We start from the raw sequence: 17,181 nt of genomic DNA on the forward strand, positions 1-17,181 counted from the left end.
GAAAGTCTTTAAGATGTTTCAATGGACTGGGCTCCATTTCTTATTTAATTAGAACCTAATCCAGAAAAGCATTGCATAGATGTTATTAAAGTCTGTAATCAGTAAAATTTAAGTGATGGAGATCATTCTAGTTCATTTGAGTGGGCGGGGAGTTAAATCAGGTGAAATGCATTAAGAACAGGAATGGAGATATCTTTAGAGAAAAAAGAACTCCAGCTGTGGACAGCAGCTTCAGCTGTCCTTGGGAGTTCTTGCCTGGTCTTCTCTAAGAGCCAGTCCCCATCATCATGTAGACAATTCTATGCAATAAACCTATAAATAACTATATTTCCTACTGGGTATGTTGCTGTGTTTAAACCCTGGTTAATTAAGAAACATTCATTAAAAATTAGCTCCAGAGCTTCAGTAAAATAATGAGGTTACACCAAAAACAAATTCTACCTTGGACTGCTGATGAATGTATGCCACTAGGAGACGGATGATTTTCAGAACACACTAGAATATAGATTTCTGGCCTCTAGAATTTATTTCTCATGATTCTGGAGAGATAGTCTAAAAGTAGAGATGTTCAATTGAAAGTACACAATAGGCATACTAAGCATGACAGTTATTTTAAAATATTTAAATGGTGTCAAGTGGCAAAGAAATTTTATGGCCTCTCCACAACTGCTCAGATCCTCTCAGAGAAACCACCTTGGATTCATTTCACAATTTCTCAGAAAGAGTTATATCACCCCTCCATCTACAGTATAGCACTTTTACAACTGAACTGTTAAAAGCTTTTCTATAAAATAAATCATGAGTGAATCAGAGACAGAAAGATTTCATTATATAGGACCAAAACCATCTAGAATTTGGGAAAACCTACAAATGTTACAAAATCCATGGTTGATTATAGGCAAGTACATGATAGGTGGAAAGAAAGTCCAGTAATATAATCAAATTAACACATATGAGGAGTCTTTATATGAACATATGAATCTATATTTTGTCTTTGATGTACTGAAGGGTCATATAGAGAAGCCTTGGGAACTGAATACAGAAGAAATTACAAGAATTTCTTATTTTAAAAATTCTGTGTGGTCTGGAGTTTCCACTCTATGCCTACAGGAAGTTATCCTGGTGGTAATAGCAATGCTCACCAATGACAGTATTTTGAAGACATAGCAACCAGCTCTCAGTCTGCAAAGCAGTTTTGTTTCCAACAAACATTCTTAGAAATAGTATTGGTGGATCACTATTATAAAAGATGTGGATTCTAAGGCTTCAAGCAGGTATCTTAGGTAAAAATTGTACTGAGTATTATTTCTAATTCATAGGAGATACTCAGTATATATTTGTTTAATTAATAAGTAAAATTAAATGACTGGCAATGCTGTGAGAAATTATAATAATCTGTAAAATAAAATCATTGTACTAATTCAAGGATTTTATTTTACAGATTAGTATAAGTGGTGGTAGGGTGGGAGATCCCTTCAAAAGACTATGTCACAAATTTAAAGTGCCAGACTTATTTGATTAGACAAATAAAAGTTTGTGGTCTATGATTTTTCTTTCTTATTTATTTATTTTAATTAGTTACACATGACAGTACAATTACCTTGACATATCATACATTTGAATCAGATGGGCTATAATACTCATTTTTCTGAGTATATTCTACCAAATTATATTATCTGAATACCTTTGACAAGAGGGAAACAGTGGCACAATTGAATGATTAAAAGAAATGAATTTTCAGCCATACAATGGATATGTATCTTTGTTCTTTCTACTCACAAAAATAGAAAATGGGCAAATTTCTTTTTTAAAATTTTTATTTTACTTATTCTAATTAGTTATACATCACTGCAGAATGCAATTCAATTCATATTTTGCAAATAGAGCACAATTTGTCATGTCTCTGGTTGAACACAAGTAGAGTCACATCATTCATGTTTCTGTACATGTGCTTAGGGTAATGATGTTCATCTCATTCCATCATCTTTCTTACTTCCATACCCCCCTTCCCTTCCCTCCCCTCAGGGCAAGGTTGTTAAAAACTTTCTGTGTTCCTTGATTTACTATGATAATCACTATGTTCTTCCAGTAATGTTGTTGAAGATTAAATAAGTTAATACATGCAAAGACTCTAAGGCCCTGGTGATCCACAGGAAAAAAAAAATAGTAAATGTCATTATTGTAAGTACTCAACACAGTGTTTCTCTCAAGCCAAATATGATTCATAGTAATTATCACTAATAAGTGTAATGTATATTAGCTAATTACTGGACATTGAGAACTTGCAGATATTATGTAAAATTTTGCATATCTATATAGGGTAGCATTAAGAAGAGGCAATGTCCAGAGAATGTTATAGTGGTAGAGTGGGAGGACCCTGAATTTATACCCAGTAGGTGAAAATCTATGTTCCACCAATTACTGGTTCTGTAGTTGATCAGTGTTATTTAATTTATTTTATTTAAAACACACATATAAGTCTTACTCTGCACCAGGCTATACTCTAAATATTTTACAACTATTGAGTCATTTGATATTTGTAAAAAGGTAGAGATTTTATTATACCCATTTTACAGATGTAGAAACAGATGTTTAAAAACAGCAGCATAGTGCAATGAATATGCACATTGTCACTTGGCAGGGGGTTATGATGCTGTCCACATTACTTTGTAGTTATTTAAGCTACCTCAGCATCAACTTCTTCATGTGTACCATATTATAATAATAGTACCTGCCTCAAAGAGTCTCTATTCTATTTAATTTAGACAACATTTCAAGATATTAGAACAATGTCTGGTACATAGTGAATATTGAAAATATGTTAACTATTAACCTTGTTGCTATTTTTATTGTTTTTATAAAAATTATTGTTGTTACAAGTGAGAAAACCAAGTTTCCAGAAAGCCTAGGTATTGAAACCAATTAATGACCTCAAATACTTCCTCAAATTATCTGACCCCAAATCCTGGGCTTTTCCAATTATGATCCAGTTCCTTGTGTATTACAATTGCCTATCTCCATTCCTGACAGGATCATAGTCATTCTGATTCATTTTGTTAGGTGTAATGAGAAGAAGAATGACTTTAAGTGTTTGAAAAGCACCATAGATCAGTTTAAGCCTTGTTCAAGTCTTACAACAGACATCTCTATTATGTAATTTTAGAGTATCAAAGTCATGTCACATACAAATGTTCCAACTCTGCCCCAATCTAATGTAAGGTTAGTTACTTTTTTGTGTGTATACCTACTCTGTTCCCATTGTCTAATCAATACCAAGCTAAAAATAATGATGACAATGTACTCTGAGTGATGACATCAGTGAAGTGAATTTTGGAGACAGAATATGGAACCCCATTGTGCATACACACCACTTTCTTAATCCATTCATCTATTGACAGGTACCTGAGTTATTTATAAAACTTAGATATTGTAAATTGTACTGCTATAAACATTGAGGTGGCTGTAATGCTGTAATTAGCCAATTTTAGATCTTTAGAGAATAGCAAGGAGTTCTACTCAGCCATAAAAAAAGAATGAAATTATGACATTTATCAGTAAATGGATGGAAATGGAGAATATCATGCTAAGCGAAATAAGCCAAACTGAGAAACTGAAAGGTTGGATTTTTTTTTTTTCTCATGTGCAGAGTAAAACAAGGGCAAGGGGAGGAAAGGATAAGATAATATAAAGAGTTAATCAAATATAAATTAACAGATGAGCAAAGGAAGTCCAATAGAGGAAGGAGAATGGGGGAGGTGAGGGAGGATGAGAGGAAAAACAGGGAATCATGAACTTCAATCCATTTCCAAGCATGTGTGAGTCTGTTGGGATTGACCCCACTGCTATGTAACTATGAAGCTCTAATAAGAGAAAAAAAAAATTTAGATAACCTTATCCTCAGCCTAGCTGAGTTTCTATGTGTCACATTGTTTTATCACATTTTAAAATCTCTTCAAAATGTTCACACAATTTTATGTTGATCATTTCCAGGTTCGGTTGTCTGTTCTTTATTCTCCTACTTTTTTTTTTTTTAAACAATATCCTGTGTCTATGTGTTGACAAAAGATGATAGTGTGGTACATTTTTCACTTGCACATAACTACATCTGTGACTGTTTTAAAACAAGATTTTCTGTAAATATTTTCTGTTCACAGAGAAAATTATCCTTCTGGGAATGATAAAATAAGAAAATAAGTAGGAAATGCATCAAACAGAAACAAAATTAACCCTAATCAGTGTGCTTTGCAAAGTTGCAGCAACTTCTTACTTGATTTCAGAAACTTCATTCTTGATTTCAAAATAGAGTATTAATTATGTGATGAAGTGACTACCACTCACAGTATCCCTTCAGAGAAGCTTCCCAAGACCATTCCTTTCCCAGCTGAATAAAAACCTCTAATGTCATCTTTCAGGGAAACAGTCTCAGAATAAGAAATATGCCCCCTGAAATCACAGCTACTAAGTCTGCCCTTCTCCTGTAGGACCTACCCACTTCATCATGTTCTTGATCTCATGCAATGTTATTAAACTACAAATACAAATATGAATTATCAAATTACAAATATACATGATCCAGCCATAGGCATCTTTTTTCCAGTGTTCAGTTCAGGTTGGCACATTTCCACACATAATGAAAGGGGTGTTGGAAGAAGATCAAAAGCTTTTGGCATAAGTCCCAGTGCTAGCAGTTTCTAGTTTTATGACCTTGGGCAAGTCATTTGACCTCACCGTTTTATAGTTTCCATATCTTTAAATGTGGATGATAATTCCTACTATGGCTGGTGTGAAGATCAACTGTAATATCAGTATCTGTGCACCTTGGAAATGATCACATTCCATAGAAAAGGGAGGCATGATTTCAGTTGCCTCCCTTTCTCCTTCATTTTCAAAGGAAGAAAGCACAGTTTAACATTGGGGTATGAAGCAGATGAACACATGGTTGTGCTTTGTCCCCACTAAAACTGATTGGTTTGGTCCCTAATGTGTCTGGTGGTGGCATTGAGAAGCAGTAACTTTAAGAGGAATAGATGATTTTCCTCCAGAGGGAATCCTCTCCCCAGAAAGTAGACTTCTCGCCAGGAGAGTGAATTAACATTAGGCGACTTGCACTCTTCCTAGTCTCTGCTCACACAAGCTTCTCTGCCTAATAGGATGCATTCAAGAATGCTTGTCAGACACTGGCCCCATCCAATATGGATCAAAGAAACTAATTTTCTTTATATACTACCCAACTTTAGTAATTCTGTTATAGAAACAAAACAATCTAGAGGATAAGCGAAGAGATGATTGCGGGATGACTTTTCTTGTTGTTGTTCTTAATATTATTATTATTATTAATTTGGCACTTGGGGTTTGAACCCAAATGGGATTTTACCACTGAGCCATATTCTCAGCCCTATTTATTTGTTTGTTTATGAGATAAGGTCTCATTAACTTGCTTGAGGCATCACCAAGTTGCCAAGGCTGGCCTCAAACTTATGATCCTCCTACCTCAGCCTTCTGAGTAACTGGGATTACAGGTGTGTGCCACCATGCCTGCCTGTTTTTGTTTTTAAGTTAATCAACTAATCTAAGCAATAACTATCAAACCCCTACTGTGTTATGATTATTATAAGAACATTGGACTCTGAGAAGACAAGAGGTCACAGAATTAAGTAAATTAACAATGTCAAATCAGCATACGTACTAGATGCCATGAAAAAGAATGGTACAGGATATAGCTGAAGCATTTGGGCTCCTAGGTAAGAAAATGGAGTCAGACAGGAAGGAGTGAGGCATGATGTGATTGGCTGGGTTCACTTTACAGAATATTTTATGCCTCTCTCAAGTTTTTATGGTGTTTTTTAAATGCAAAGATATTTGGCAAATCATTCTCTTCTGAATTCTCCAGTGATCATGATGTCCCTCAAAGAGTTTATGTAATTCATCTACAAAGATTCAGCAAACAAGTATGGTAAAGCTAGGTGGTTAGAAGACATTTTTAATATTTGAACATCCTCAAAACTTGGAATTTTCTTACTAATATCATCACATGGTTTATTGGTATGTATATTGTTTTCTAGTTGGTCCAGCTAGGATAAATGCTGAACTGCTTTTGGGCTGATTAAACACAGATCTGAGTATCCAACTTCTGGTAAAGCTAGATTTTTATTGTGTTCACTGTAACTACTTGCTACCACCAGCAGAACATTGGTAAATCCACATGTGTATTTATGATACACTAAAAGTCCCAAATGCTTTGTATTTGCATCAATAAGCAAAGAAAACTTATTTTCTTTTTCTTTCAATATTTAGATAGCTCATCATTTAATAGATTGGCACTAATTTTCGATTTGTTTTATTCATTACTTTCTATTGTGCTGATATGAATCTTTCAAAAACTGAGATTTTTTAAGTTTTGATCAATGATCCAAGTCTTCATCAGTGACCACCTGACCCTCCATGTGAAAGTTTTAATGATTGTTAATATTAGATCACATTTGAGTTCTAATCCCAGATGGAGAGTAAAGCCCACAGTCTGGGCAGAATCAGGAAAGTAAGTTCTCCAAAACCCTTGACAATGCATCACAGCATCTGAGAATTAAGATTGGCTTGGTAGGATCAGTCCCATGCCCTCTGGTTCTAGGCAAACAAATTTTTAACATTACCTGAAATTTTGATCTATAGGGAGACCTGGGTGTGCCATTATGAACAGTTAGTATCTCTAGGTTCAAACAACTTTTCGTGGTTCATAGCTATCCTGATGCCACAAATATACGGAAACAGAAACTCTTATTGGTTCCATTTTTCACTTTGCTGTATGGCAGAGGTCAGAAACTGTTTTGTTTTGTTTTGTTAAGTGCAGTTTTTTTTTATTTTAATAGAAAACTTTTTCTGTATAAGAGGAGATAGTAAATATTTTAGGTTTTGTTAGGCAGTTCTATCAGGCACAATTCCTCACTCTGCTGTTGTGGCACCTAACAGGCAATAACTAAGTGGAAATTTCAGCAACTTGAGCAGGTTTAGAACCGACAGCCAATACTGAAAAATGTAAGCTCAGCACAAGTATTTGCTCAGCACATGTATCCAGTGCCTACTTGTGCCAAGAACTGTCAGAATATATATAGACAATATAAAAATGCCACCCCCTCCTTATGCCACTTATACTTAAAAAAAAATAAATAAGCGTCTTCTAAGTTGAAATATTACTTACAAGCTCAAATAAAAATCCTTATCATTTAGAACCCTCATCTAAATCCCCAAGATAGACTCTTTTTACTAAATTTTATTTAGAGCTTCAGTTAGTCACCTCTGTTAACACTGAATAAGGTTTCATGTCTCTGCCATGAATGGTGTGATGTAGCAAGTTTCTCTGCTAAAGATGAAGTTATTTTCATTTGTTGCTGTTTTTTTTTCTGTTTTCTCTTATATCCTATTTTTTCAATGAACGTTTACTTTAATATTACTGAAGTTTTCATAATTATAGTTTGTTCTTTAATAGTGGTTTGAAGTTTTGTAATCAGTTTCTGTTCAAAACTAAAGAAACATATCATTGTTACTTTTATAAATAAGGGTTGGTACAAATTCAGAAGCTACTGTACCACTTATTATCTCTACAAGAGTAACAAAATGTTCCAGTGAGTTCTCATTTATTAAAAAAACAGTCAACAATCTTTATTCCTCCTATTCCTTTATTCTTCTACAGCATTATTATGTAATAATTTTCTGAATATTCAATTTGAACTGAATGAACAGTACTAATATTTTAAACTGAAAATATGTAAATATGCTGACAAAAGCAGTGCACATTTTAGAAAAGCTTTGCATATGGCCCTGATACTATAGAAGTGATAAATATAAAAATATTTATATAGAAATATAAATATATAGAACCTATATTTCAAAAGCATTTATATCAAAATCTTTGTTATTTCCAAGCTTTATTTTTCATTATTTGAAAAAAATAATATGCTGAATATATTTACTTTGTGTGAATGGATTAGGAATAAAAACATCCAAAAATATAATTCACTTTGTTCAAAATTTAGAAGCAGATTCAGTTTTCAAAGGCTAGGAATGTAGTAACAGTAATCATGACAGCTCTTGGTCTAATAACATCTTACTATTTCAGCATATTTTTTCACTGAAAATAGATTTAAAAAATGAGGCCTGTTATATAAATAATGGCTTGTATAAATGACCCTAATTGAAGATTTGTGTTGTCTTATTTAGTTTAGTTTTTGAGTTCTATTATTATTCTATTTTGAGTTTGTCCTTTCATCTTCACATTTCATGAAGAAGGGGCCCTCTGAAGCCACGGTGATTTCCTCCTTACATTTTCTATCCTGTCTAGAATAACAAGTAGTCTTCTACTTTATGGTATAAATGCATAATTTTATTTATACCTGATTTTCAGAATACTTCATGATTTAATTTTTTTCTCTGTGAGAAATTAATGATAAAATTGTCTTTTTCGGTATAATCTACGAGCATTATCTTGGTTAAAATTTGAAATTGATCAAGATATTCTTAAAAATTTAATTGCATGCTTATACACTATTTCTATGAAAGATGTAATTTTAAGAATGAGCAAGTATTAAAGATCAATTCTTTAAGAAAATATGAAATAAATGACATTAACTATTCTCACTGACAATTCAATAGATTGGTACAACTTATTATTTCTAATTTGAAACTTTTTACTGTCTATCTTTCTGTTTCCCATCCTGTCCATCCTCAGGTTCTGGTAACCACCTTTCTACTCTATTTATATGAGATTAATTTTTTTTAGATTCCACATATAAATGAGACCATTCAGCATTTATCTTTCTGTGCCTAGCTTATATTAATAAGCATTATGTCCTCCAGTCCCATCGCATGGTTCTGGAATGACAGAACTTCTTTTTTTTTTTCCCCAAGCCTGTTGTTTTAGTCAGCTTTTTGGCTTCTGTGACTAAATGACCCAAACAGCATAACTGTAAAGGAGGAAAAGCTTATTTGAGGGCTCATGATTTCAGAGGTCTTAGTCCATAGAAGGCTGGCTCCATTCCTTGGGGCGCAAGGTGAGGCAGAACATCATGACAGAAGAGAGTGACAGAGAGAAGCAGCTCACATGATGATTAGAGAGAAAGAGATCTCCACTTGGCTGATACAAATATATACCCCAAAGCCATGACCCCAATTCCAACTCCACCAGCCACACCACTTTGGTTACCACTCACTGAATAAGTAATTTGCTGAATAGGTTAAGATTTACACAACCCAACCATTCCTCTTCTGAACGTTCTTGCATTGTCTTACATGTGAGCTTTTGGGGAACACAGCTCACTTAAACCATAACAGCTGTGTAATCTTTCATTCTGCACATATACCACTTAATCTTAATTCGCTTGAGTGACCCTTTCTACAATATATGTAGAGATCAAGAACTTTGACCCATATAAGTGTACACAATTATTATTTGTCAATTAAAAATACATAAAATCTTAAAAAGAAAAAAAATATAGCTACTCATTTTAGCTCAATAGCTAATAGTTGTCTCATAGTGCTTTTTAGTTTGATTAAGATACATTTTATAAGCATTTATATGTTAATTCTTACAAAATAACATTTTGAAGATATCAAGTTCCTTATATTTGAAGAAAAATTACTTTTACCTAAACACTAAATTTTGGCTCACTACAATGCCTTATTCAAACATACATTTCACTAAAAATTGTAATATCATGAATTTATCACATTTAAAACAGGGGTTTGAAAAAGTCTGTTGTATTTTCTATCACAACATTATTACTATTCTATTGTATACGCTTGAAACAATAACAAGATGAGCAAAAGTTTTTAAAGAAAATGGCTATAAATAAGTGAGTGTCAAGGACTTAATTTAGAAATATAACACTGCAGTACATTTCTTGACTTTTCACCTGACAGTACTAATTTTCTTAGGACCCAAGAAGAGGACACAGAGAATAGAGGAGTAAAGGTATGGATCATTGTTACTTCATTCTGCACATGAAGTAAAGTTACACTGGTCGTGTATTCATCACATGTTAACATAGGAAGGTTATATCAAATTTTTTTCTATTGTTTTTCCTATTCCAATCCCCATTCTATTTCCTTTATTACCCTTTGTCTAATCCAGTGATCTTCTATTCCCTACACTACCACTTATTGTGAGTTAGCATCCATATATCAGAGAGAATAGCCTTTCTCTTTAACAAAAACTTCCATATATTTCTTCTCCAAAGGAAAGCATTTAAATTCCAGTACCTTAGTATACACATATAACCTTATAATAATACTTCCCACAAATATTTTAAACATCAATAAATAAATCAATATTACTCTGGAGTCTGCCAGAGTTATAAAATACATTGATGGCTTCCCTTTTATGTGTTGGATAAATGGATTTTAATTGACTGGTTACTGATTTTTAGGCTAACTATGATTTTTGTTTCTTAATTTTTTTATTTTTTGAGACTCCTCAGGGATACAATATTATTAATTAAAATTCAGACTGTGTTTTAGAATTCAGTGTTTCTTTTTAAGAAGAAGATGGGTTATTTTCATTGCTTTCCTGGTCATTGAGAGAGAGAGAGAGAGAGAGAGAGAGAGAATGCCACAGTATTATCATTCAAACAGAAAAATAGTACCTTTGGAATAAAGCAAGCAAGTGGAATTTGAATATATCCTTACATTTTCAGTTTTTTTATTAAAAAATAAAAATATTTCTAGTTTTCTTTTTATGACTTTTTGTTGATTCATAAACTTTGTTTTTCTTTTTTAAATTGATTTTCAATTGATATATAAAAAAGAAAAGTTTTAAATAATTTTTCAAATGAAAAATAAATTTTCTCGTGACTCTATTTTTGCTTGTATTTCTTGCTTCATTTCTTTGCTCACCTTTGCAATAAACTTAATGAAAGAATTGTCTGTACTGTAATTTCCAGTTCCTCTCCAATTTTTTTCTCTGAAACTGACTCCTATCGTTCCACAGAAACTCATTTGACTAGATCCCCAGTGACCTCCAGTTTGCTAAAAACAGTGCTCAATTTTAATCATTGTTTTAAGGATATCTGGGACAGAAGGAACCCCTGAAGCAAATTTTAAATTGGGAAAAATTTTGAAGTTTTTAAGAAACAGAAAGACCAGAGACATTTGGATATACTTCATAAGGAGAAAAAGTAAGAAAGACAGTCCCAAGGATAATGGAGGCAAATCATAAAGGAACTTATGTATTCTTATAAGGTGTAGATTGTTCTTTCCATGATAGGCCAAACTATTGAAAGCGGAGGATTGACATGAACTGACTCATGCTTTGAAAAGACACATTTTACTCTTGGTAGAGATAATAAATATGGGTGGTGATGAGGGTGGCAGGTCAGACAAATGCACCATGGAAAGCTAGGAGACATAATAGAGTAAAATCTGTACAGAGAATGAAATGACCAACTCAGTCAAATAATGTGCTGATCAATATTTAAAATACTCATCACCAGATGTTTGTAAACTTCTGCTCGTTTAAAAAAAATTGTAGTATGCTATTTAGTGATTTTTTAAAAAAAGAATAACATTCTAACACACTGGAATAGGATTAATCCTTTGAAACATTATATTAAACAAAATTAACCAGTTTTTTTTTTTTTAAAAGGAGTGTAATTCTATTTGTTTAACATGTTCAGAATACACAAGTCTATAGGTAGACATCCTGAATGCAGTAGTTGGGGGTTGCTTTTGTTATAATAAAAATATTCTAAACAGATATTACCAATGATTTGACAACTCTGAGTATATTAAACCCAGCAAATTGGTTGATTTCAGAGTATGTGAATTACTTCTTAATAAATATGTTTAAATAAACAAAGATTATTAATAAATGAAATGGAGAAGTCATGGTATATCCTGCTAATGACCCAAGTTTCACGTATAGCTGAAATTCTGCAATTTTCTAGTAAATTTGTAAAGGGCAGAGGCAATGTGGAGTTTTTGAACACTAATTCCCACATTTATATCATTTGAACATTATTTTTATTTGTGCATTATAAGTATACATAATGGTGGGATGCATTTTGTTGTTTGTACATGCAAATAATTTGATCAATATCATTCCCTGGTAACTTCCCTTTCCCTCCCCTCCTCCCTTCTCCTGATGTACATTCTTTACTCTATAGACCTCCATTCTAATACTATTACACAATCAACTCACTGTGTGCCCTCCCATACATGGGCATAGCATTATTTGGTAGATTTTATACCCCTTACTTACCCAAGCCTTCCTTCCTTCCCTTCATCTTGTTACACTTCCTCTACTCTATTATAATCTCTTTTCTATTTTCCTGAGATACATCTTTTATTCATTTTTACTGCATAATTTTTAATTTAATGTTCTAGTAACTTGTATAGGAGATGTATGCAGAAGTGAAAAATTTGTGTGATTTTCCATATTTTTCAGATCATATGATTTTGTCTGGTTAAAAATGTTTATGCCATTTAATAACCAACCCCAGAGAATATTATAAACATGTATCTTTGATTTATTCAGCTTGATGAACTTCATGTTGATGAAGGTTAATAATAATAAGGAGAAGCAGAATCATTTATGTTTGCATTTTAAAGAGTATACCTTCTGTTTTAAGAATTTCCAGTATCATGAACAAGCTGTTAAAACTTCCCAAATCTGCCTGTTCAGAATCTCCTGCATGCCTGATAGTTTGACTCACCAGTTCTCACTCCAGGCAGAATTAAGGAGGCTTAACAAATATGAGATTACTTAAAGAAGCTCAATTTATAATCCATAAAATTTATTTCATTTCATGATCCTTCTATCTAATTAATTTATATTACCTTTATCTATCATTGACCTTGGGAGCATAAAGCAACAGTTGCAGGTTCAATATCTATGCTTCTCTGGAAAGAAGTTACTCAGGAACTACTGTGTAAAGCTAGACTGTTTTGTTTGCCAAAAGGAAAAATAACTATTTTCAAAATAGACTGATATATTGAATTAATTGGTTTTAAACAAAAATAATATTTCTTTTATATCCAGATAGATGTTCAGATTTTTCAGTTGTGGGCTTTCAGTGGTGTTCCAGAGCCCTGTTAAAATGTGTCCTTTCGCCCAAGTGCAAAGCTCATACCATTTATACTCCCAGAGGAAATCTTTACTGTTCATAATCCTTTTTTTAACTTGAAGAGAAGACAAATACTATGATCAGAAAAGAAAAGAGAGGTTCTGAGCAGCCAGTGGTTCTACAGATAGGCTGACAATTTCTGTCCCTGATTCCTGTCTCACAGTCTCATTCTCTTTCATCTGCCTCCTCCAAGCTTAAATCAGATACTGGGTTCTATTGGGTTCTGTCAAGCATTCTTTTTCAGATCTCTGTGGTAGCAATATTCCTTGAAGGGTTTTCTAAGACTTTCCTTTATTCTGGTTTATCAATATCATCTTGATTCTTCTGGGTCTTTAAGAAATCCACAAAAATATTCTCTTTGCAGCACTGCAAATTGCCTTCTTATTCTCCTTCTTCTTTAGCAGGAGAGTTTTTTTGTTTTGTTTTTTTTTTGTTTTGTTTTGTTTTGTTTTGTTTTGGTAGAAATGGGCTCTATTTTTTTTTACACCTTAAAGTGGATTTTGATAGCATCCTGTATATAGATATATATCTTAGTTCATTTATACTTTCTCAACATGGATGCACACATCAAAAGAACTGACAAATGGATATTTTGTGTCATTGATTTCTGCCTACATCTCCCTCTTTCAACGGCTATATACCATAACAGCTCCATACTCCTCTCTCATTAAATCAGAATTTTATTCCACCCTTAGTTTAATTGTGGGTTGCAATTGGAGAGATTAGTTATCTACATTTTTATTATTTCTTTATAAAGATTATGTGGTTTAATATGACCATCTTGAAAACAAATTTTCTATTAAAAATAATAATATAAGGCTGGGGCTGGGGCTCAGAGGTAGCACACTTGCCTGTCATGTGTGAGGCTCTGGGTTTGATTCTCAGCAGTTTATGTTAATTAAATAAAATAAAGGTCTATCAGTAACTAAAATATATTTTTAAAAAGAATAATATAAAGCATAAATTGTATGCAATATATTCCCCATTTTTCTCAAATGGGTAAGACCGTATTTTATAAGTAGGCATTATTCTTATTCTTGTATAACCTGTATATTCTGTTTCATTTTTAATTACCAAATTTCCATTATTCTTTCTCTTTTAGGCTCTATTTTTTTTTTTTTACAAATGATATAGTAAAACAAGTTCCTGCATAAATTGCCTGTGAAACTATTACACAGAATTTCAGATGCTAGGGCTACTTGTATGTCCATATGTTCTTAATTAAATCAAAAAGGCTATTGGTTTCCATATTTACATTCTGTATATTTCTTTTCCCTTTTCTGATTCTATACTCTATGTCCATATACATTCACATAACAAAATAGGAGTAAATAAGGAGCACGTTCCTTTCATATTTATGCACAAGATAATGATAAGATTCCTGACCAATGTTCATGTGTACCTAATTAGAAAAAAAATGATAGATCACAATATTTTTATTATTTCTTTATTCTCTCCCTGCTTTCTTTTCTTTTTCTTTTTTTGGTACTAAGGATTGAACTCAGTGACATCGACTACTGAGTCACATACCCAGCCCTATTTTGTATTTTACTTAGAGACAGGGTGTCACTAAGTTGCTTAGTATCTCACTGTTTCTGACTCTCCCCCACTTTCTGTCATGCTGCCTAGTAGGTATCTATCAGTAAAGAAATGAATGAAATACAATTATGGAATGTTCATAATTATAGTTGATGTCATTCCAGATATAAGACACTGAGGAAATATATTTCAGTTTTTATCCAGAGTCTTGCATATTTTTTGTCTGCAATTTATTATCTATGCTCACTTCATTTGAACACAAGCCTGGGAGAGGAGATTGACATAGTTTAAAGAAAGATTCGCTTTATAACTGTGAATGGGAATGATGAAATAAACACAATATAGTTCATATAAACTAAAAACTTACCTATATATTGAATGAGGGAGCAAGAAAAATCATTAATTATTTTATTTGCATGTCTACAGAAGCTTTGGTACTTAACTGAATTTTTGTTTACCTAGACACATTGCATTTCAAGAAGATACAGAAGAGTGCAGAAACATGATGTTAGCTGCCTTTTCTCTGAGCACCTAAACATGTAAAAATTTTCTTTTATTTGTTATTTCAGTAAGAAAAGACTTCTAGTTAAAGCTAACCAAGGTGTTGTAAAAATCTTAGAAGACATTGACAATGTGATCTTTTAAAAGTGTTACACTTGGCAGTTTCTTAGGAGTGTTTAATAGAGAAATCATATTCTTGAGAAACAAATACAAGTAAACATTAATTATAGTTTGCATTACATTTTGAAACATATCAATTTGGTATAAGATAGGAACTGAACACCCGATCATTCATAAAATTTTTCTATATACCTGTGTTTAATTTTAATTGTAAACATTATTTAAGCAAAATTTAAATAAAGTTTCTATTTATAAACATCTTTGTGACTCTAGTTAGCATACTACATATAATAGTATATAGTCAAAAATAAACATTATTAAATATTATCAGCAGAAATTCAAATCTTGTCTTTATTATTTTGATAAGGCGTAAATCCCAATTTTCAGAGCATTAATTTGAATCATTCTTGAAAACCTGACTACATTAGGAAAACAATTTATTTTTATTAATATTTTGCATGTTTTTATAATAGAACTAATAAAATCTCATTGTAGGTAAAGCAGAAAATTCAAGAAAGTATATATCATATCTCTTAATATTGGCTCATTTGCATGAGATTGGTCATGTGATTTACTTTGTTCCAAGGCCCTCAGCAAAAATAACATATGTTTTCATGAGAACTTTACATTGGTGATAACTGTCTTGAAACATTTCTACCACTGTGTGAAAAATATGGATTACTAGTCAGAGGAGACTTGGGAAAACTAAAGTGCCCTGAACTATAGTCCCAGCTAATCTCTATACATGTGGACTTGGACCACTTAGACCAAAGAGGGGCCTTTTGCACAGGTATCCCCCAGAGAGACCAGCAGAAAACTGTCCAAAATGAACTCATTACAGATTGTGGAACAGTTAGCAAATAAATGAATGGTAGTTGCAGAGATATTTTATTTTATTTTTTCTTTTTGGTGCTAGGATAGAATTCAAGGGTACTTTACTATTGAGCTATATCCCTTTTTATTACTTGTTTGTTCATTTATTTGGAGATAGGTTTCTCCTAAGTTGCCAGGGCTGGCCTTAAGTTTGTTATGCTTCTGTCTCAGCCTCCGGAGCCTCTGGGAATATAGGTTTGTGCCACCATTCCCAGTTTAAATGACTGTTGTTTTAAACATAGGTAACTGAAACAGAAATTGGAGCTTAAATATGAGGTACTACCCTTCAAAAACATGAAGGATGTGGCCTTGGATTTGTACTTGGGCATTGAATAGAGAATGCAAAAATGGTGAACAAGGGGTTTGCAAAAGTGGAACAGACTGAGAAAATTACAAATGGAGGCTGGAAAGATGGTAAACTGTTTTGCAAGGGTAAAGTGATTGGGTAACATTTAAAATGTCTACTGGCTGCCTTTAGCTATCTAGGAAGGGGGAGACCAAGTCAGAAAAAGAATAGATGGAGTAATGAACTAGTTTGCATGATGAAGACAGAAGATTTAATAACAGTTGGATTAAAAATATTCTTTTTTTTTTTTTTTTTTTGCAGTCAAGTCAAATTCAGCTCCCATCTTCTCATGTTGGGGGCTGGCCCAGATGGCTGCTACAGCAAATTACACTGTTCATGGGCCTTGTGTCCCCTGCCCTGCCACATGTGAATAAGATTGGCTGTGGATATTGTACCTTGGGGGAAATATATATATATATATATATATATATATATATATATATATATATTTTTTTTTTTTTTTTTTTTTTGTACCAGAGATTGAACTCAGGGCCACTTGACCACAAAGCCACATCCCTAGCCCTGTTTTGTATTTTATTAGAGACAGAGTCTCAATGAATTGCCTAGTATGCTACAGTTACTGAGACTGGCTTTGAACTCGTGATCCTCTTGCCTCAATATCCCAATTTGCTAGGACTATAGTTGTGTGCCTCTACTCCCAGGCAAAAATATTCCTTTCCAAACCTATTCCAC

The 17,181-nt window shown here is 32.8% G+C and overlaps 1 non-coding gene across 1 annotated transcript; it reads left to right on the forward strand.

The window, feature by feature from the left end:
• Positions 1 to 16,744: 16,744 nt before the first annotated feature.
• LOC143400578 (small nucleolar RNA SNORA5) lies at positions 16,745 to 16,880 on the forward strand. The gene has a single exon (XR_013091489.1). It is a non-coding gene; the product is annotated as a small nucleolar RNA SNORA5 (small nucleolar RNA).
• Positions 16,881 to 17,181: the final 301 nt, after the last annotated feature.

This window comes from Callospermophilus lateralis, chromosome 5 (genome assembly GCF_048772815.1).
Source record: "Callospermophilus lateralis isolate mCalLat2 chromosome 5, mCalLat2.hap1, whole genome shotgun sequence".
NCBI classification, from domain to species: Eukaryota; Metazoa; Chordata; class Mammalia; order Rodentia; family Sciuridae; genus Callospermophilus; species Callospermophilus lateralis.